Here is a 22,114-nt window from a genome sequence, read left to right on the forward strand (position 1 = left end):
CGCAAACTCATGGAAGTGTGAAAAACAATCTCAGCAAATAAGGTGCTGATATTTAAATGCTAAAAAGTAACATGAAACTGATAGTTTGTAATGTAAATCAATGATCTTTACAACAGTATAAAAGACTGCTTACATAAAATGCATATAAATATCAGTTGCTGTTACTCTATATCTCCATTTAATACGTCTAAGTGAGATGAAATTTAAAGGTTTAATTTTATGATCAAAGTGCTGCGGTTTTAAAACATATCATGAAACTAAATCATTCACTATCCTTCTAACGTGCAGATCATGTACAACAGGTTTTTCAGAAGTTTTGAACATTTAAAGGCCTTAGAAATGTGCCTGTATATGTAAATAAGATACAGTAGGCTTTAAAGACTTAATAAGAAATTATCTTGCATCAGACGTCTGCTAACATACTGTAAAAGCTGTAATATTTAGACACACAGACAGATCTCTGGTGATCCATTAATACTCTTATCTGGAATTAGTAAAGCTGCTTCAGCTCAGTACATAACTAACAGAGTAGATAATCTACCACCTTGTTTCCTCAACCTTTGTATAACCTACACACTGTTTTAATTAAACAGACCTACTACACTTTTTATGCAGTGTAGAACAATTGTGCATATAAAACAGCTGGCTTTTGTGTCCCTCGTTAGCATTTGCATAAATAATGACAAGAATAAACTGCGGAAACCAGCTTCATTAACCAAATACAGCAAAAATACAGTAACTTTTTTCTTTACCTTTTTATGTTATCAACTGTGATTGCCGCAAATTTTGAGGTCAGAAAGATTTTTATGCTTTTAAAGAAATTATTTCTTTTCTTCATCAAGGTCGCATTCAGTTGATAAAAAATGACAGTAAAGACATTATATTATATAGTATAGACAATATATTTCTATTTCAAATAGATGCGGTTCTTTTAAACCCCAGCCAGCCATTTTCAATATTGATAATAATCAGAAATGTTTCTTAAGCAGCAAATCATCATATTAGAATGATTTCTGAAGGTCATGTGACACTGAAGACTGGAGGAATGATGATGAAAATACAGCTTTGATCAGAGATATTAATTACATTTTAATATAAATTCAAATTGAAAACTGTTATTTTAAATTGTAATAATATTTCACAATATAACTGTTTTTACTGTATTTTTGGTCAAATAAATGCAGCCTTGATGAGCATCAGAGACATTTTTAAAAACATTACAAATCTTGAATGGCTGTCTGTCTGTGTGTGCATAAAATAACAACTGATAACTGAAAAATGGATATATCAAGTTTAAAGTCTCTATTAATTTTAGCTCGAGATGCTCCAATACAATTTTGTACTTTTTTTTGCCTAGAGACATTTATTTCAAGTGAATGCTTTCAAAATAAAATGATCCTGGTGATGCAAGATACCGTAAGTATACATTAGGACATTTTACCATGACGCCTGTTTTAAGTGCTGCTCTCCAAAAAATATTCACTCAGGAAATGATTACAGCTACAGCAATTTTAAGCAAAAGTCTGCTCAGTCTAATTTGACTGATGGCGTCTGAAACTAGAAGAAAGGCCATCAGAAGCAGACCAATAAAACACGAGCGGTGGAGCTGGATGGAGAGATGACTGAACACAGTGAAGAAAGAGAAAGAACGAGAGCGATAATGAAGGTGTTTCCCAGTACGGGTTCGGCTCATAAAGGTTCAGTGCGTAGGACCCCTCTGACCCTACAGGAAGTGGTTAAAAAAACATCCAGCACCCCTCCAAACACTCGTAAACAGCCTCCTTGTTAATACGAACGAGTAATTAAGCATTAACGAGCCCCCTCAGACAGCACAGACACACACACACACACACACACACACACACACACCCCAGTAAAACATTATAAGCTTTGGTTGTGTGCAGAGAGGATTAATCTAATGAAATCATTGATGTTCATGTAACGAGAGCGACTGAAAGAGGTCTGCATTCAAGAGGACAGATGCATTCTGGGAAACGTAGTTCTGATGTGATGAGTTATACCTCTGTCTTTGCCATTCTGCAGCAGTCTCTCTTCCTCCTCTCCTCCATCTTCTACTGAAGACAACAGTAGAGAATATATACACATATCATGTTTGTATAAAAAATACATGAATTAAGAATCATTAAACACTCCCAATACAGTTTTATAAAAAAAATTTGTCTAGAGACCGTTTAAGTGTTGTTTTTGTTTACTTATACTTAAGTTATTAAAACTAAAAACTGTCGTTTTAATATTTATTGTTTAATATTTTAGTTAATAATTTAATACAAACCGTTTTCATACATTTAAAAAAAGCTGAAAAAAAAATAGTATTTACATTAAATATCAATTAGAAATGTTGCATTGGCAACTTACTGAAATAAAATGAGTTTAATTAAGAAATACTAAAATTCCTAAAACTAAAAACAAACACTTTTTTTTGCTAAAAGATAAATATTAGAAAAATTCTTTAAAAATACAAAAGCACCTAAAAAAAAGTACTTAAATGTAAGCTGTTGAAATGAAAACTGAAAATATATATAAAAATCAAAGCAGATTATTATTTTTTTTTAATATTATAATGGTGAATAAATAACACTAAATCGTATAAGTGATGTTTTAGTGTAATTGAGATACTTTCGTGGTTTTTTATTATGTTAATATCCTCTATATATTTTTTCAGCTTTCCTTTTAATTTTTGTTAAAGTTTGGTTGTATGTTGTAAGTTTTCTTTGTTTTTTTTTATGTCTAGATATTTTATATTATTTCTTATTTCATTTTTTATCATTTTAATAAATCAAGTTAAACTAAATAAGAATGAGAAATGTTTGTTTGGCATGTAGCAGAAATAAAATCAATTTAAAATATATTTTCTGTCAGTTTAAAGCTTATTTTATTTTAAGGAACAACTGTTTTTTAGGTAACCTGAAATTCTCACAGCATTTCTCTGTCACAGCTGTGAGAACACAAACTACCCACAATGCATCATGATCGTACCTGAGTTGAGCTCTTTGACCAGTGACGAGACGGTGTTTGTGATGGAGTCTGCTGCCACTAGGAGATCATTTCGCAGGTTTCTGCGAGGTCCTGTAGGATCCAAACAAACAGAATGTCCAAATTATGACAATGTTTTGTAGATTTAGAAGAGTTAATAAATGTTTTGTAGAGTTAATAAATGCTAAAAACTTGATAAAATCATTGAATTGCTACACCAAACATGTGTGAAGTGTTACATTTCAAGATATTTTCTCTTTCCACAACAAAACATCACCAAAATAACATATCTAATGTTTCATATGCAGACTATTTCAGTCTAATGAGATGTCAAAATGGGCGGGGCTACCTAGTTCAATCCCCCAACAATCTGAATAATGTGACCAACAAAAATTCTTGTTGCTCATCAGAAAAGAAAAAAAAACCACAATAGTCTCTGTATTTAGTTGTAAATGAAGATGTTACCCTGAGCAAATGCTTCCTGAACATCTCCACCCACTCCAGCTAGAGAGTCCTGGGGCCCATGGGTGGGGTGTGGCCTGCGTATGTGGGGGTAGAGCCCGAGGAAGGAGAACGAATGGACATCGGCATAGAACGAGGGGAGGCGTGGCCGGGGGAGGAGCCAGCGGCTTGAGTCTGAATAGAGAGAAGAAAAATTTCATATTGTACAAGATACACCTGCTTAAGGTTTCTCCCAGCACTTAAAACTACTGACTAATTCACTACATGTTTACATGTAAACTCCTATTCACATAAAGAGAGAATTATCTCTGAGAAACTAAAGCCAGATTCATGAAAGAACGGAGACTGAGAGAAAAATACAGCTAATGGCAAAGATAATTGAAATGATCTAATTATTTAAAATAGTTTCTGAAAACAAAACAAGACACCTGTTAATGGGAAACTGAAGTCTTAAAATATGTGCTACTCCTAAAACGTGAAACGATGCATTATTATTTTGTGAGAACTTACAGTAGACACTGGAAGTTAAACATTGGGAGGAAAACAAAGAGATAAAGACATCTAAATAAAAATAAATGAAAAACAATGGAAGAGAACTTTCATATTAACACTGAACAATTTCTCTCACATGCACAGTAACTCATATACAAACACACACACACACAGTCAGTGCATTTTCATATCCCCATATTCATGTCCTGATACACTGGCTAAAATTACAAACATCATTTTGAAAGATTGAAATCATATTATGATTTTTTTCTCTCATAATATTACAAATAAGTGAGCATAAGTGTTATTTTATTATTATTTATATACTATGATACATTTTACAATTAAATTTATGCATTTAGCAGACGCTTTTATCCAAAGCTAAAATTCAGGCTATCGATTTTCACCTATCATGATAATATAATTTAATATTTTGAATTAGCTTTTATTTTGATGTTTTCAGTTTTTATTTTAAATTTTGGTAATTTTATGTTGAATTTTAATTAGTTACATTCTTATTCATTTTTACATGCTTTTCTTATTTTTATCAATTTCGGTTTTTGATAATTATATATATATATTTTTTTTATTTATTTCAGGTTTAGTTTTAGTAATTTTAGTAATTTTACTTTAACATATTTATTTCAGTTAGCTGCCAAGGCAACCTTTCTAATTAATTTTTTTAAGTAAATATTTATTTTTTATTTGAGCTTTATTTCACTTAACCAAATTTGTTTTCATGTTTTAATTTTAGTTAAAAATAATAACACTGCCGAACATAAGCTGAGTTTTATTTTACTTCATTGGTTTGACTGGATGTTGTTATTTTTAAAATGTATGTAAAATACAGTAGTAGATAATGGTAGATAATGATAAAAATAACTGGAAACAACCAAAATGTTTCAAAAGCTTTCTTATAGCTTTAATGAACGATCAGTTTGTACTTTAGGTGTCCTTCTTATAGTTCTTTTGAAAATATTAAAAAAGAAAATCAATTATTAAGTACTGTTGATCCTATATTTTTAGGCCAGCACAGAATTTCCAGCTGATTTTTACAATAGAAATTTTTAATTTATGGCTACAACAATATCTGTGATTATTATATTATATGAAGAGAAGTCAAGTTAGAATTTTGAAGCCGATATGTTTTATAAGAGCCTTAGTTACTGTACATTATAGTATTGTGATTCTTTAGAAACTTATTACCAACTTTAACTTTTAAGAGCAATACAAGATTAATTCTGTAGAACCTTATAACCATTCTATTTATCTACATATTTATTTGTGCCAGAGACCTTTAAATCTGCAAAGCAAAATCACACAGTCATTTCTCTGACATGAAACACACACACACACTCACAGCTTGTCTCTGCTCCTCATCCTGCAGGAACAGGACAGAGATGGAGGAAAAGAACAGAGGGAGGGAAAAACAGATAAGGAGAGCGCGTATTAACACTATAATCTCTAATCCATAAAGAGATGAAATTAAAAGTGGAAAATTAGATCAAGTATTTATGAAAAGACAGCTGCAAAGAGAGTGACGCCCTCCAGTGGCAGAAACATTACAATGCACTAGAAAGTCTCAGTAGTTAAAGGTCATGAACTTGCTATTTTAAATAAATATTATATATATATATATATATATATATATATATATATATATATATATATATATATATATATATATAGTTGTCTAATGTCCACTTATGACTTTCACATGGTTTTTTACATTAAAAAACATCAAAATCAATAAGTAATAGGCTATTTTTGTAGTGTGATCCGGTTTAGCACCACTTATGTTATTTCCCTGCCATGTCATGTGCCAATCAGTGGGCGGGGCTACAGAATAAGGAGGGGTGTTTAAGCTATCTATTACATCAAGCACATTGATGTACGTTCGCTGGGCCTGGTGTCAATAAAAGCTTTTATTTCAGTAACAAGGACATTTTCAGTTCCGCTTTTTTGGTACGATGACCTCTTATATGTCAAAAGCTCAAGTAAGAGTCTATTTCACAATTCATGACCCCTTTAAAGAGCGGTCTTGCTCTGTGTGTCTGGTGTACCTTCAGTAGTTTCATGAGTCCTTCCAGCTGCACCATGAGCTCTCTCCTGCTCTCCTGAAGAGACGACATCCTCTGCTCCAGCTCATCCTTCCTCTGCCTGAAACACACAAACACAGACCTCTCAGACACAACGATGATGATGAGGATGATTAGAGCCAAACCCTGAAGTCAAACAGATTTAAAACAGGATCTTTTGGAAGATCTTTTTTGACGTTGTGAGAAGTGTTTCAAATTGCCTCGTAAAGTAGTTTTTAGACATATTTGGCATTCATTAGACAAATGTTTTCAAAAATGTAAACCTCAAAACTTGCAGTAAAGTTAAAGACTTTTACACAATTTTGACAAGTTAAACTGGTATAATAATAAGTTATCTTTTGTTGACATTAAGGAATTAACATGAACTAACAACTTTTGTTAATAAAAATACAACTGTTCATTGTACATGTTGATTCACAGTGCATTAATGTTAACAAACACTTCATTTTTACGTGAAAAAACATTAGCACATGCTCAAATTTGTTCAATTCAGTCGCTAAGGAAACTTTTCTAATTTCCATTAAGTTTAACTTGATGTAGGCTACTAAAACTAAAATTAAAATGAGCAAAAACTATGCAGAAAACATGCAACAAAAGTGCTACAACTAAAATTAAAACAAATTTGAATAAAAATAAAACTACAATCATATTTCAATTATAATAAAATAACACTGCTAATAGCCAAAGTAATAGCTAACAGCTAAACTAAAAAGGCATGCAGAGACTGAATCTGCTAACATCTGCGCTCAGCGTGTGTGTGTGTGTGTGTGTGTGTGTGGTTTGGATAAACCCAATGCTGTAAGGACCAAAGGTCGCCACAAGGATCACAAAACCTGAATTTTTTGACCTTGTGGAGACAATTCTTTGGTCCCTTTGAGCAAAACTACTTATAAATCACACCAAATTATATATTTTTAAAAAATGTAAAAATGCAGAGTTTTCTGTGAGGGTTGCATTAATGGTAAGGGGATACAAATTACAGTTTGTACAGTATAAAAACAATTGTCTATGGAACGTCCCCATAAATGTGTGTGTGTGTGTGGGCATGTTTTTGTGTCATATCAGGACACAACTCTGTATAATGACATGGGTATGACACAGGTATTACAAGGAGAGGGTGACTTATGAGGACATAACCCATGTCCCCATTTTTCAAAACGCTTATAAATCATACAGAATGAGTTTTTTTGAGAAAGTAAAAATGCACAAAGTTTCCTGTGAGGGGTAGGGTTGGTGTAGGGCCATAGAATATACAGTTTGTACAGTATAAAAACCATTACGCCTATGGGATGAACCCACTTTTCACAAAAACAAACGTGTGTGTGTGTGTGTGTGTGTGTGTGGGGTACCTGAGCTGTCTGAGTTCTGCCAGCAGGGTCGGGTTTTGTTGGACTCTCTCTGGAGTCGGCTGACATGCCTGTTCATGCTCCGCTCGCAAACGCTGGATCTCCTGCAAAATCTCCCTGAAAACACACACAGAGTTTCACGCTCATTGAGACTAAAATCCAAAAGCACTGGATGTAAATCTTCATGAAAACCTCTGCATATGCAGCTGTGAGCGAGTACCTGTTCTTGTTCTCCAGCTGCAGGATCAGTTCTCTCTGCTGTTTGTTCATGTTGTAGCTGAAGTCTGAAGGTCTCTGTGATTCACAAGAGCAGCAGGAACAAAGAAATATGACTGTTCTACTGTGTGCATTTGCGTAGCTATAGTTTGGAGAAAAAAACTGTCCTAAGAAGAAAGCTAAATCTGACTTATCTGTAGTGAGCCTAATCTGAAAGGAGATAGTAAACGTGTGTAACTCACTCCTGTGTGTCCAGGATCTGTGGCCAGACGAGAGGCGTAACGAGCGATGAGTTTGTGCTCTTCATCTGTTCGGCTAGGACTATCTAACGTACTACAAACACACACACAGAAAATGTTATTACATTACATTACATCTTCAGCTGACACACACACACACACACGCACACTCACCGTGGGCTGCTCTGGAGCTTGTTCACATACGCCGCGATCAGAGCGTGCTCCTCATTCATACGCTGAGCAGTGGCTAAGGTCGGCGGTCTACACACACACACACACAATTAAATACAACATTATATCAAAAATTATATCTGGTGTCTGAATAACTTTTGTTTTGACAATATTATATATATATATATATATATATATATATATATATATATATATATATATATATATAGAGAGAGAGAGAGAGAGAGAGAGAGAGAGAGAGAGAGAGAGAGAGAGAGAGAGAGAGAGACTGTATTAAACTAGACATAAAAATGTAATTAAAATATGATCTTTAGGTTAAAGGGTAAGTTCACCAGAGAATGAAAATTCATGCATCTTCTACTCACTCTCGCAGCATCGTAGATGTCTGTGACTTTCTTCTTTCACAATAATCCGATCGGAGTTATATTAAACATTGTTCTTGCTCTTCCAAGACTTTCAATGGGGGTAAGCGGGTGTTTGTTATCAACAGTTCAGAAGACGTGAAATAAAGTACACGCAGCTTTAATAAAACGTCTCCGGGGGGTGAATAAAGGCCCCCTGTAAATCCATGCGTTTTTGTAAAATAAATATCCAGATTTCAATTGTAATAAACACTTTTTTTCTCACTTCTGTGGGACGCTGAAGACATGCAGGTGGATGTTGTAGTTCATCAGCGCTGCGTGGTTCGTGACGAGCGCAGAGAGAAAACAAAACCCTGGTCACAAATTAGAAGAACAAAACGAGGATTTTTAAAGAAAAACGGCGGAGACGAAGAGGAGACTGGTTTTCATCTTACACCTGCACATCTTCAGTCAGCAGAAGTGAGACAAAAAATTGTTTATTACGTTTGAAATCTGGATATTTATTTTACAAAAACGCATGGATTCGCTAAAGGGGGCATTTATTCACCCCCCGGAGCCGTGTGAGGGACGTTTTATTAAAGCTGCGTGTACTTTATTTCACGTCTTCTGAACTGTTGACAACAAACACCCGCTTACCCCCATTTAAAAAGACTTGGAAGAGCAAGAACAATGTTTAATATAACTCCGATTGGATTATTGTAAAAGAGGAAAGTCACAGACATCTATGATGCTGCAAGAGTGAGTAGAAGATGCATGAATTTTCATTCTCAGGTGAACTAACCCTTTAAATCTTCCAGCCTTACACAAATGTATAACTTGTTTTTTAAACATTTTATTAAAGCCATTTTTTCCCCCAGTCAAGACGTGATATTACAGCCAAACCACCATGATGTGATCTTCTATTGCACATTCATTTGAGAGAAAAATGTATTGGAAATGTAACTGTACATAAAATTGCTTAAGTTAAAACCTGTTATTTGGTCAAACCTTTTTAATTAAATTGCCTTCCCATATAAAACTATACTATATTTTTAAAAGACAATATATGCAATGTCTTTATTTTTACACTTTTTTTCCCCAGTAAAATCATATCATTTTTAGTTTTTTATATTTAACAGTAAAATATTAGTGTTGTTGAGAAACTAAAAGACACTTATTATGAAAATAAATAGTTTGCATTTTATAACATGATTGCAGGCATCACTACATGATGTACACTATGACATTTTTACAATTATTTTGAAATCAGTTTAGAAGAAATTATGAAAGTTTTAGCTGATTGTAATCTCTAAATTTATGAATATTTTATAAAACTTCTCACAAATCAAACACTATAAACTGACTGCTCTGAAAGGTCAAAGGTGAAGAGCAGGTGCTCACCTCTTCGTGGGGCTGGGGCCTGCAGACGGGGGCAGAACTGGTTCATTCATGTTTCCTATTGGACGGGGAGGACTGGAGGACAAAAAAGACAATTATATTGTTATCTAGATGTAACAAAACAAAACCACCCTGCATCATATTTGCAATCCAATACTTGTTTCTCAGCAATTCTGAGGTGAGAAAAAGGAAAAAACAACAAAAAACTATGCAATTAAAATATATAATTGAACTCAGCACCATCAAATTAGGTAATATTTAATAATATTAACATTAGTGATATTTTTTTCAAGATGCACTTCTGTGTAATATGTAAAACCTACATAATTTAATTGTAAGTAGTATTTCATAATATATGTCAATAACTATATTAAACAACAATTTGATTTAAAAAAAAATCATTATTCATGCATAGTTTCACATTTATCGAGAGAAGGGGAATATCTGCAATAAAAAAAAACATTATATTTGTAGTGAAATACAAAACAACTAAAACATGATAAAAATTGAGAAAAGCATCAAATATTTATTAACTAGACAGACAGTCACTTTCCATTATAAGTGCATGTACACTTTAACAAAATCTTGATTGATGTAAATAAAAGTTCATAGACACATTGAAAACTATTTATACATTCTCTCTCTCACACACACACAAACACAAATCCAAGCATTCATATATTAAACATTATACTGTTAAACTGACCCAAACACACACACACACACACACACACACACACACAGGTCATTCAGTCATGCAAATCTAAGAGACTGGAGCAACACAGACAGAACAGAGTCAGACACAGAGCAGGATTCCTGGGAAAACAGACGATCAGATCAGATCGAGACAAACAGACAGCAGAATGAAGACAAAATCATAACTGACCTCACGTCTGTAAGCAGATAATGAAAGCAAACTCCTTCTCTGTCTCTGTCTGACACTCATCAGTGTGTCAATGTGATCATGTGATGCTGGGAACCAATAGAAACAATCCCAACAGACAGAGGACTGTGTGTGTGTGTGTGTGTGTGTGTGTGTGAGAGAGAGACTGTCTTACACTATATTGGACAGGTTGAGGGGTTTCTCGGGGTATTCTGGGTAGACGGGGTGGGATGGCTCTCTGCTCGGCACACAGCCAAAGGTTTTACTGATGGCACGACCCAGCTTCTTAGCTGGAGATTTCTGGAACAAACACACAGATATAATAAGGAACCAAAATTGAAAGCCCAAAGACATGAAAAGTTTCCGCTTGTATTCTGTTGCACTGTTTTTGGATTGAGTAACAGATCCATTTGCATAAAGAAATCAGTTTAGTATAGACATTTCAATGGTTTTACAGCCTGTGGGAAACCTGCACAATATAAAACACCATGAAAACATGAAAACAACCATAAAAGTTTGGGGTTAGTCAGATGTTTTTAAAGAAATTAATTATTTTATTCAGCAAGGATACATTCAATTGTGACAGTAAATACATTTATAATGTTACAAAACATATTTCACAAAAATATTAAGCAGCACAAATATTTTTAACACTAATAATAATAATAATAATAATAATAATAATAATAATAATAATAATAAATTTTTATTGAGCAGCAAATCAGCATATTAGAATGATTTCTGAAGGATCATGTGACACTGAAGACTAGAGGAATGATGCTGAAAATACAGCTGCGCATCACAGAATTTAAAATATACTGAAATCAACAATTGAGTCCAGGAGCTTTGGTATTTTTAGACTAGACAGAGTTTTGTACTCATATCATTCAACTCTAGTGCGATCTGTCTACCAGCTATCTTCTCCTTTCTCCTCTCGTTGTTCTTGTTGTTATGGAAATGACTCGCCACTCGCTTGTCATTGGTCAGCTGTTAAAAAGGCGCTTGACGAAAGTGGTTTTTTTTTTTTTTACGTTTATTTTTTTTTTTTACTTGAAAAGATGCTCTGAGCTGCAGAAAAAGACCCAGGGGTGGGGTTTTTAAAAGCACTCAAGACTTTTTTGAAAACACGATTTACTCCATAGGGTTCGAAAAGACGCCAAGTGTGAACATAGCATTTTGTGAACATTAGAGACTTTTTGGTAAAAATCCTACCATCCCCAAACCTTCGAACGGGACATTTTAACTTTTAAAAGAAAACTTTAATAATTTTATTAACTTTGTATAATTTCATTTTTCATCATCAACTTACTTTATAAAATTAAACTTCTTTTTTAATGAATTATATGCATCAGTAAAACAAATTGTTAACTAGAGCTGCAAGATTCTGGATAAATTGAGAATCATGTTTATTTATATATATATATATATATATATATATATATATATATATATATATATATATATATATATATACACACACACACACACATTCATTTGAACAAATAAGAAATAATAATAATGGAGTCAGTGTCTAGTTCATAAAGACCTGTTTCTCAATGAGAATCCTTTGAATGAACGATCCAATGAAAAATCCTTTTTTTAAACGGGCAGTTTGTCGCCACCTCGTGGCAGAAGAGGATATTGCGTTACAATCCATACGTGTTAAGATATTTTCGTTTTGATCGCTACTGTAGAGAGAATAAGTGTTTATATACAAACTTTAATCCCATTACTTATTTTATCTAAATGTATGAAACACAGAAATAATAATAGTGTGGTTGAAAAAAAACTATTTGTCTTGCTCTTTCTGGTTCACTTGCAGCATTAATGATTTATTAACATGATAAGCAAGAAAACATGCTTTTCACGCTCCACTCGCGATGTGAACCAGTCATAATAGACATAGCTGAACCGTTGTCATTCAGGAATAAGATTGCGTGGGTGTCTGAATTGAGATCGCCATATTTAAATGATTAATCTAGCAGCTTTTATGTAAACATTGCAAGTCAGATCTCACAAGACACATCAGATCCCTCAGGTCTCATCACATCTTTAATATATATATAAATATACACACAAGTGTGACATGACAACTGTAGCTGATCCTCACCCAGGACGAATGCTCCTTCATCTCGTGCTGGTTGTTGTGGTTTCCACTTGCATGGCCTTGCCAAAAACAGTTCTGGCACAGCTGATAGTTAAAGCACTGCTTACAGCGATAACGGAATCCCGTCATGCCCTCCGACCGACAGAAAGAACACGCCACCCGATGATGGACTGAGAAAGACAGAGATTCAGTGTGCTGGAATAAATGTTCATGGAGTTAAATAAGTCGGAGTAATATGAATAATTGAAGCGTATATTATTCAGTGCGTGTTTACCATTCTCCACGTTTGCCAGCCGATGCAGCAGAGGAAGCCAAATGAGACACTGAGGAGGAGAATCTGACATCAGAGTATCCAGAAACATGTTCAGCATCACCTTCTTCTGTTAAACACACACACACAGATTTAAAAAAACATTGATGATAAACTATGGCACATTTACACATTCTGCATGTTCTGACAAACATTTAAGTGGTACTTTTCTTGTGCAAAACTTGCTGTCGCTAGTCGAGGGTTTTGCTATATGATAAAAGGTATTTTCTGAGAGTTAAGGACACTGCTATGCTGTAGCTAGGGCATCTCTACATGGTTGCTAAGATATTCTGGGCATTTTGGACACTTATGCAGTTGCTTTTTAGTTGCTAAGATATTCTGAGTGTTTAAAGCACTGCTATGCTGTTGTTATGTGGTTGCTAAGGTGTTCTCAGTGTTTTGGGCACAGCTATGCTGTTGTCTAGGGTGTTGCTAAGGTTTTCTCAGTGCTTTGGGCACTGCTATGTTGTTGCTAGGGTATTGCTAAGGTATTCTGAGTGTTTTGGACACTACTATGCTGTTGCTATGGTGTTGCTAAGGTATTCTGAGTGTTTAGGACACTACTATGCTGTTGCTAGAGTGTTGCTGTGTGGTTGCTAAGGTATTCTCAGTGCTTTGGGCACTGCTATGCTGTTGCTATGGTATTCTGAGTGTTTTGGACACTGCTATGCTGTTGCTAGGGTGTTGCTAAGGTATTCTCAGTGTTTTGGACACTGCTATGCTGTTACTAGAGTGTTGCTGTGTGGTTGCTAAGGTATTCTCATTGTTTTGGGCACTTCTATGTTGTTGCTAGGGTGTTGCTAAGGTATTCTGAGTGTTCTGGACACTGCTATGCTGTTGCTAGGGTGTTGCTAAGGTATTCTGAGTGTTTTGGAAACTGCTTTGCTGTTGCTAGGGTGTTGCTAAGGTATTCTCAGTGTTTTGGACACTACTATGCTGTTACTAGATTGTTGCTGTGTGGTTGCTAAGGTATTCTCATTGTTTTGGGCACTGCTATGTTGTTGCTAGGGTGTTGCTAAGGTATTCTCAGTGTTTTGGACACTACTATGCTGTTACTAGATTGTTGCTGTGTGGTTGCTAAGGTATTCTCAGTGTTTTGGACACTGCTATGCTGTTGCTAGGGTGTTGCTAAGGTATTCTCAGTGTTTTGGACACTGCTATGCTGTTGCTAGATTGTTGCTGTGTGGTTGCTAAGGTATTCTCAGTGTTTTGGACACTGCTATGCTGTTGCTAGGGTGTTGCTAAGGTATTCTCAGTGTTTTGGACACTACTATGCTGTTGCTAGATTGTTGCTGTGTGGTTGCTAAGGTATTCTCAGTGTTTTGGACACTGCTATGCTGTTGCTAGGGTGTTGCTAAGGTATTCTCAGTGTTTTGGACACTGCTATGCTGTTGCTAGGGTGTTGCTAAGGTATTCTCAGTGTTTTGGACACTGCTATGCTGTTGCTAAGATGTTGCAAAGGATTTCTGAGCATTAAAGGCGTAATGTATTTGTATCTAATTTTGAAACTTTTTTTTTATTTGTTTTTCAGTTAAATTATAATTGACGTTCAAGTAAACCGACTGTTACAAAGACAATAAAAAAAGTTTAATCCAAGTTAAATAAAGGCATGATCTGGCTTTCCAAAGTCAATGAGCAATTGTGTTAAATAACGCTTTATACTGACCAAAATAATTTGATTTTTGAAAATTATTTTTCCATAATTGAGAACCCGGCACCAGGTCAAAACTGTCAAAACTGATCACTTCATCAGGCTGCATGATCTGAAGTACTACTCCATTACTAATTCTGTAGCACAAATGATCAGTCGTGCAGTCTATCAGTCAATGTTCTGGGTTTGTCCAGATCACAAACACTATATGAGCAATAACAGTAAGGTTTAGTAAGCACCACTAACTAGACAAAGTTTGGAAACGTGTGAAATTGTTACTTGTTGAGGAAAGCAGGATCTGGCAAAGTGATCCATGTAGCCGAACGACGGCCCCTCAAACACGGCAGTGGGCAGCTTCAGCCCCTCCTGCAGAAAGTGGTCAAACCTGGACATCACCATCGCACCATGTGTATCTGATATCTGAGAGAAAATATCTAACACACACACACAAACACACTTGTTATACAAGCCAAGAAATATGCATATAATTGTCAACATCCCTGTGCTGAATAATGACACTGTTGTCTTCTGTAGAGCAGAATATGAATCTGTCTCATATTTGAAGATGTGCATCATTGATTCTATTATTTTCATGTCTATAACTGTGAAGCTGCTTTGGAACAATTTGTATTGTATAAAGCACTAAATAAATAAAGATGACTTGACTTGATTTAATTTGTCCACTAGTGGGAGACACTGCTGATATCGATGAATGAACTTACAGCGAAGTTTATCAACCAGTTTCCCTCCACACAGCACTGAGAGCATCACTTTCACTGAAAACACCATCAGCCTTCCCTGAGCATCACTGCAAAACACACAGATTCACCCTCAAATTATCTGAAGCTGATTTTCTGATCGAGAAACATTATTATTATTATTATTATCATCAACAACGTTAAAAAAGTTGTGTTACTTCATATTTTGCGGAAACCATGACACATTAGTTCTGAATTCTTTAGTTCATAAGAACAGCATTTATTTGGAATAGAACTCTTTTGTAACATTCTAAATGTCTTCAATGTTACTTTTTGATAAATTTGTCCAAACTTTGGCAAACACAGCACACACACTTTCACCTGTTGTGTGCCGCCAGCATGAAGTTGAGCAGCAGGCTGGTGTTGTGCTGGACGTTGATCTGGTGTGTGGTGGGCAGCCGTTTGTTTAGCTGCTGGTAGATGCAGGTGATGATGGTCTCCAGCCGAGCCACACTGATCTCGGTGCAGACGTCCAGCGTGTTCAGACCGTTGTCACGAAACGCCTCGATCATGTTCCACACATCCACCAGATGCACTGAGAGAGAAAACACATGAAATAGAGAGAATTACATGGTAATAAAGCTTCCCACGTCCCATTACTCTAAACGTGGAATGAAGAACTTACTTTTAAACTTGAAACTGGAGAACAATGTGATATTAAATGATGGGGTCAAGATTTTTTATGTTTATGAAAGATGTCTCTTCTGCTCACCAAGGCCTCATTTATGTAATCAAAATACAGTAAAACTGTAATATTGTGAAACATTATCACTTTTTTTTTGTTTTCTATTTGAATATATTTTAAAAGTTATTCCTGTGATCAAAGCTGTATTTTCAGCATCATTACTCTGGTCTTCAGTGTCACATGATCCTCAGAAATCATTCTAATATAAAGATTTGCTGTTTAAGAAACATTTCTGATTTTTTTCAGGGTCCTTCAAGGAACAGAAAGTTCAAAAGAACAGCATTTATTTGAAATAGAAATCTTTTGCAACATTATAAATCTCATTACTGTCACTCTTGATCTATTTAATTCATCCTTGTTTAAGAAAACTAAGAAAATCAGTTACTGACGCCCAACTTATGAACAGTAGTGTATTTCTGGCTTATCTTATGTTTCTTATTAGTTGTATAGAGCTTATATTTGAACTCGCAAACAACACTGAAAATGCATATTTTGCAACATCAGTCATTTGAGTTTTGATGTGACTAATACTCACGGTTGCATTTCTTCTGAATGAATCTGAGCTTGCAGGCGGTGCGGTATGTAGACAGCCGGATGGTGTCATAATTCTGTGTCTCTGAAGAATCAAAGTCATACATTTATATTCAGATGCACTAGCTAATGAACACATGCAAAAGGGGTCAAAGGTCATGTGGTGGTTGTGTGGGTGGCACTCACTCATATCTGTGAAGATCTGCTTCCTGTCGGCCATGACATTCCCTTTCCACCTGTCCTCTATCATCCTAGAGAAACACAGAGAGAAATTAACCACAGGCGGGCACTTCTGATATCTTGAAACAAATGATTGCTTTCAAACTTTTCTAGAATGTAAAACTGTCACATCAAGGCCTTAATCAACGTTGATCAAGAAGATTTTTTTGCAACTAAATTTACGGAGTGAATGAATGAGTGAACAAATTACTGAATGAAAAACCCATACATTTTTGCATGATATGTATGTAACAGTGTTAGGTTTTTTTAAACCATGCATGATGGTAATGAAATATGATGGTAATGAGATTCTTGTAACATAAAATAAAACATCAATTATTTATGAATGATCTCAAGTAAAACTAGTTTAGAAATGGCACTCAATAAAGCTGGATTTAGATGATGAAAAATGATTAATTACACATTCTGATCTTAACCAAACTGTAACTAAATATAAACAAATAAAATAAAAAATTTGAAAAGAAATGCACTGGATTTCCTCTAAAATGTAAAAATTAAAAAAATTAAAAAAATTCACAAATGCAAACAAACGTGAAATTAATTGAAAATTCATATACATTTTTTTCTTTTAAACAATGATTTTTTTATTATTATTACTCAATTTAACACTATTTTATATTTAATTGTTAAATTATTATAGATTGGAAGTTCAAAAATCTGAATGGGAAAAAAGTCAAAACAGAGAAACTTTGGCAAATGCCAGATTTCAGCCCTCTTAATAATTAGAAAACACAGTGAGTTAAATATTTGCAAAGCAAGTAGCAACCACCCAGAATACCCCAGGAACCAGATGTGCCAAAAACCTGTTAAAAATGACTTCTTGTGACACTCATTGACAGCTGCCACACAACTGAATTTCAGTTTCATCTTTAAGAACAGAACCAAATTTCTCTCTGCTTACAGCAAAGCATTGAAGCCTGTGTACGCACATTCCTGCGGGGATTTGAGGGTCTCCGGAGACTTACCCATAATCCCCTGGGACACTGACAACAGATAAGTTTAACAACTCAACTAAAGCTGACATCCAAACACTCTGTAAGAAGTCATTATGTTCTTCATTCACTGTCTTCTTCAACTGTTCTGTCTTCATTAACTTTAAATCCTTTTATTTGAACGGTTTTCTGTGTGAATCATTTCTCAAACAAGTCGATCCAGACGCACAGCACCTCAATGCTAAAACATTCCAGAGTCCTGAACTCACATTAACACTCATCACACAGACACACTAAAGATTATCAACACACACAAACACACCGACTTCAGCAGAAGACTGAAACTTTCATAAACAGTTTTAATCACAATGACCTTTAATGAAGAAATACAGCATCACAGGCTGTGACTTTTTTAACGTTATTTTGTGATGTTGCTGTCTAAGCATTAAAAATATCTGCACTGAAAGTTCGATGCAAACGGAGATTTGTCTTTTAAAATTCTGGCAATTTAATACCCACAAAAACGGTGTGTGGGGACTACAACAAGTTACTTCCCAGGTTTGTGACATCATAAACCCTGATAAACCCCGCCCCCAGGAACATGCAACAAAGTGGGCGAGACCATGCTGCACTGCTTTAAAGAAGAGGAAGAAAAATGGGAGTGCACATCAAAATCTATTCATATATGAATCACGATTCTGTCTTCTAACAATTCTAATGGATTCACAAGATTCAAAATCAATCTTCTAAAACAGCAGTTCTTTAATACTGTTCCTCACATCGCATTGCCCTGCTGTCTCTCTCTCAACAATGAACTGTTCAATTTATACACGTATTTTCTCATAGCTATGAGGAGCGTTAAACATGGACGTGCGTGCCGTTGCAGTACTGAATTAAAGGTTAAATCAGGATAAAACCATATATTAAAAGCAAACAGAAGCAGTAGCATTTACAAATAACAGCGTGTCTAAAATTTTGAACAATACAATATACCGGAGCACATGCCGCTGAGGTGAGGGACAGGATATTTAGACGCGCACTAGATGCGGTTGAGCCAATCACAAAACACTGGGCTAAGCTAACCAATCAGGGCCCATCGTGTATTTCTGAGGGATGGGCTTCATAAAAGCAGGAAATGATCAGTGTGTTTATAGGAGAAGGGAGAGAGCGGTGTGGAAAGGTAAATTATGTGAAAAATAATGTTAATTTTTTTAAACTAAGCCCCTTTCACACTGAGATTTTGGATAATACATGGGTAATGCGTCCCAGCAATTGTTCCCGGATCGTTAGATTTTGGTTCATTCACACTGCCAGTGATTTCCCAGAATCTGTGCATGCGTTCACACACAACCCGTAAAGGGGATGTGACTTGTAATGCCCGAGTTAAAAACGCTGGGCATGTTAACTTTCACTTAAGCTAGCAAACGATCTCAGCTTCAGTGCGGATAGTGAGGAGCTTCATTACAGTTTGCACTTTAATATTTTCATTGCGAATGTTGATCTTTCTTCAAAATACCCGCTAAAAGAGTCACACAATAATGCGACACACCCTTCACGGCATTAGTTCGGGCTTTTGTTCACACAGAGCTTGTTACGGGACTGAACCCAGCAATATTACTAGGTCCCCAACGCAGGATCAATCCCAGGATGTGTTTGTGTTCACACAGAAGGCAATCCGGCAATGTTCCGGCAATTTTCCTAGAAAATCAAGCCTAGAAAAAAAAATAGCCAACCACCCCTTAAAGAGGAAACAACAGGCATTAATGTAACATTAATCACACATTAATCAAAGCAATAGTCCAATACATCTGACTCCTACACGGTTTAAAAATCTAGGTGCAGAAAATATAAATAAAAAACTAATATGTAATATATAATATAATATATAAAATATATAAATATAATATATAAAATTAGTTTACAATATTTCAAATAATACAAACATATATATATATATATATATATATATATATATATATATATATATATATATATATATATATATATATATATATATATTTTAGGCCTTGATACACACACAAATATATATTTGCATTTTATAAAATGTTTTAATTATATATAATAGCATTTATGCAGATGCTAATATTTAGTAGTTTTGTTTTGTGCAGACACTTTTAAGTAACTTTTAGATCCATGCATTTTATGCACTCAGTGGGAAACTGGTGTTGAAGCCTGGTGTTGCCATACATGAGATACAGGGAAGAGATGATTCTATTTCTATTTTAAGGCGAATGACTAAACTGACATTTGATGCATGACTCCACAAACAGCACACAATTCTCATGAGAAATGGGTTGAGGTGAAGAAACCAAGCCATAATGCCAGGTGATGCATCACAGAAACACACCCCAGATGTCTAATTTATTTTTTAATTATTTGATCCATTTCAGCTTCACTTCAGTATTAAACAGTGGCTGGAGTTTACTATTAATTAACTCACCATCTCTGTCTCTGCACAAGCACAAACACCCTCAAAGTGGAAGTAGAGGAGGAGTCACACAGGCGGGTGGCAGTGACTATTCCTGTCAGCCGCCCAAACACATGACCTTTCACTCACACACTATAAGTGGAAAACAATTATGTAAAGGCACCATATGAGGCGTGTGTGTGTGGTCAGACAGATTTTAGCTTGTGCTGATGCAGTTCATTCTCGAACCTCCATTCATACCTGCATTCAGTTCAGAATCGAAGCCAGAGTTGTGCTGCTCAGCTCACTTCAGACATCACGGCCCCTTCGAGACCAAACCAGAACAGAATGCTGCTATACTCACACTGACTAATGCTCTCAGATATTAATATTACAGCCAGATATTAATAATACAGCCAGATTGATACTATTGGTTCCCTGTTGTGAGCAGTTATGAAACAACAGCTACAGTCCAAAGCTCAACAAAAATGTTTTTTACTTGACATGCCAACATTTATAGAGCCAACACAAAAAAAAAAATTATTATGTTTATATAACTATAACACATTTCCTTATTTGTATCAGAAATATATACTGAAAATAAATTTAAAACAAATATTGTACATAATATTATAACTTGCTCCACATTGGGTGGTTTCTTTGTCTCCATGTCGTGCATATACCTTACATTTATATATATATATATATGTGTGTGTGTGTGTGTGTGTGTGTGTGTGTGTGTATACATTTGTATGCATATATTATGTATCAATTATGTTTTCAATATTTAAAAAACATTTTAAATAACTGCATGACTCTGTGTGTGTGTGTGTGTGTGTGTGTATATATATATATATATATATATATTTTTTTTTTTTTTACTACACAAAATATAAGATAACAATCTGAATACATTCATTTTTAAATATTTAATACATATAAAAAATCCAATACATTATATTGTTTACAATTTGCAAAAACTCCATGACAGATGTAAATTCGTAAATGTTGCTTCACAAAAAAAATGCAAGTGGTGCAAAACATTACTGATTTAAAAAAAATGATCAAACCATCTTAATTGATGCTTGCAAGGCTTGCACAACAATTTTTTAGCAATCTCAAAACCTCATCTTGCAGCTAGATAACATTACATTGGTGTCAAACTGTCTTCAGATTAGTGGTTGACCGATATATTGCCAAGGCCGATATACCGGCAGACATCTGGCCAATGTTCATGGGACTTTTATTTTGATGGTCCATAGTAATTGAATGCTTTAAACTCGTGATTTCAAATTATGCTGCGCTTTATGCATTTGCCCACTGTCATATTAATGTCATTTTCTCTGTGTTCTGTGTGTAAAATGAGTGTTACATTGGCTTTAATTGAAAAATATGATTCCCAATGCACACAAACTATCCAGAATACTAAGCGCCCTGTTGGTTAGAGTTTACTTCCTTTTTAATTATATTTTTATTAAATATTTTATTTGTGAAAAATACTTTGTCATCTAAAGTATGTCTATTTTACACATTTATTTTTAATTAATTGTCAAAGGATTAGAAAAATTTATTAAATATTAATAAAAAAAAAAATGTAATTATATCAGCTTTATATCCGTTGTCGGCCCCCTGCTTTGCAAAATATTGGCATCGGCAGTCAAAAAAAAAAATAAAAAAAAATAATCGGTCGACAACTACTTCAGATGACTGTAGTAATGTTGAAGACACCACAGAACACCAAATGTTTAAGTTAGCAATAAAAACACATTTTCATAATCAATAAAACTTTGGAAAGCAAAAACGCAAACGC

General features: G+C 34.7%; 1 pseudogene; it reads right to left on the reverse strand.

The window, feature by feature from the left end:
• Positions 1-22,114, reverse strand: part of LOC113075065 (dystrobrevin beta-like) — a 29,391-nt pseudogene that overhangs the window by 1,660 nt on the left and 5,617 nt on the right.

Source organism: Carassius auratus, unplaced genomic scaffold (genome assembly GCF_003368295.1).
Source record: "Carassius auratus strain Wakin unplaced genomic scaffold, ASM336829v1 scaf_tig00016351, whole genome shotgun sequence".
Taxonomy (NCBI): domain Eukaryota; kingdom Metazoa; phylum Chordata; class Actinopteri; order Cypriniformes; family Cyprinidae; genus Carassius; species Carassius auratus.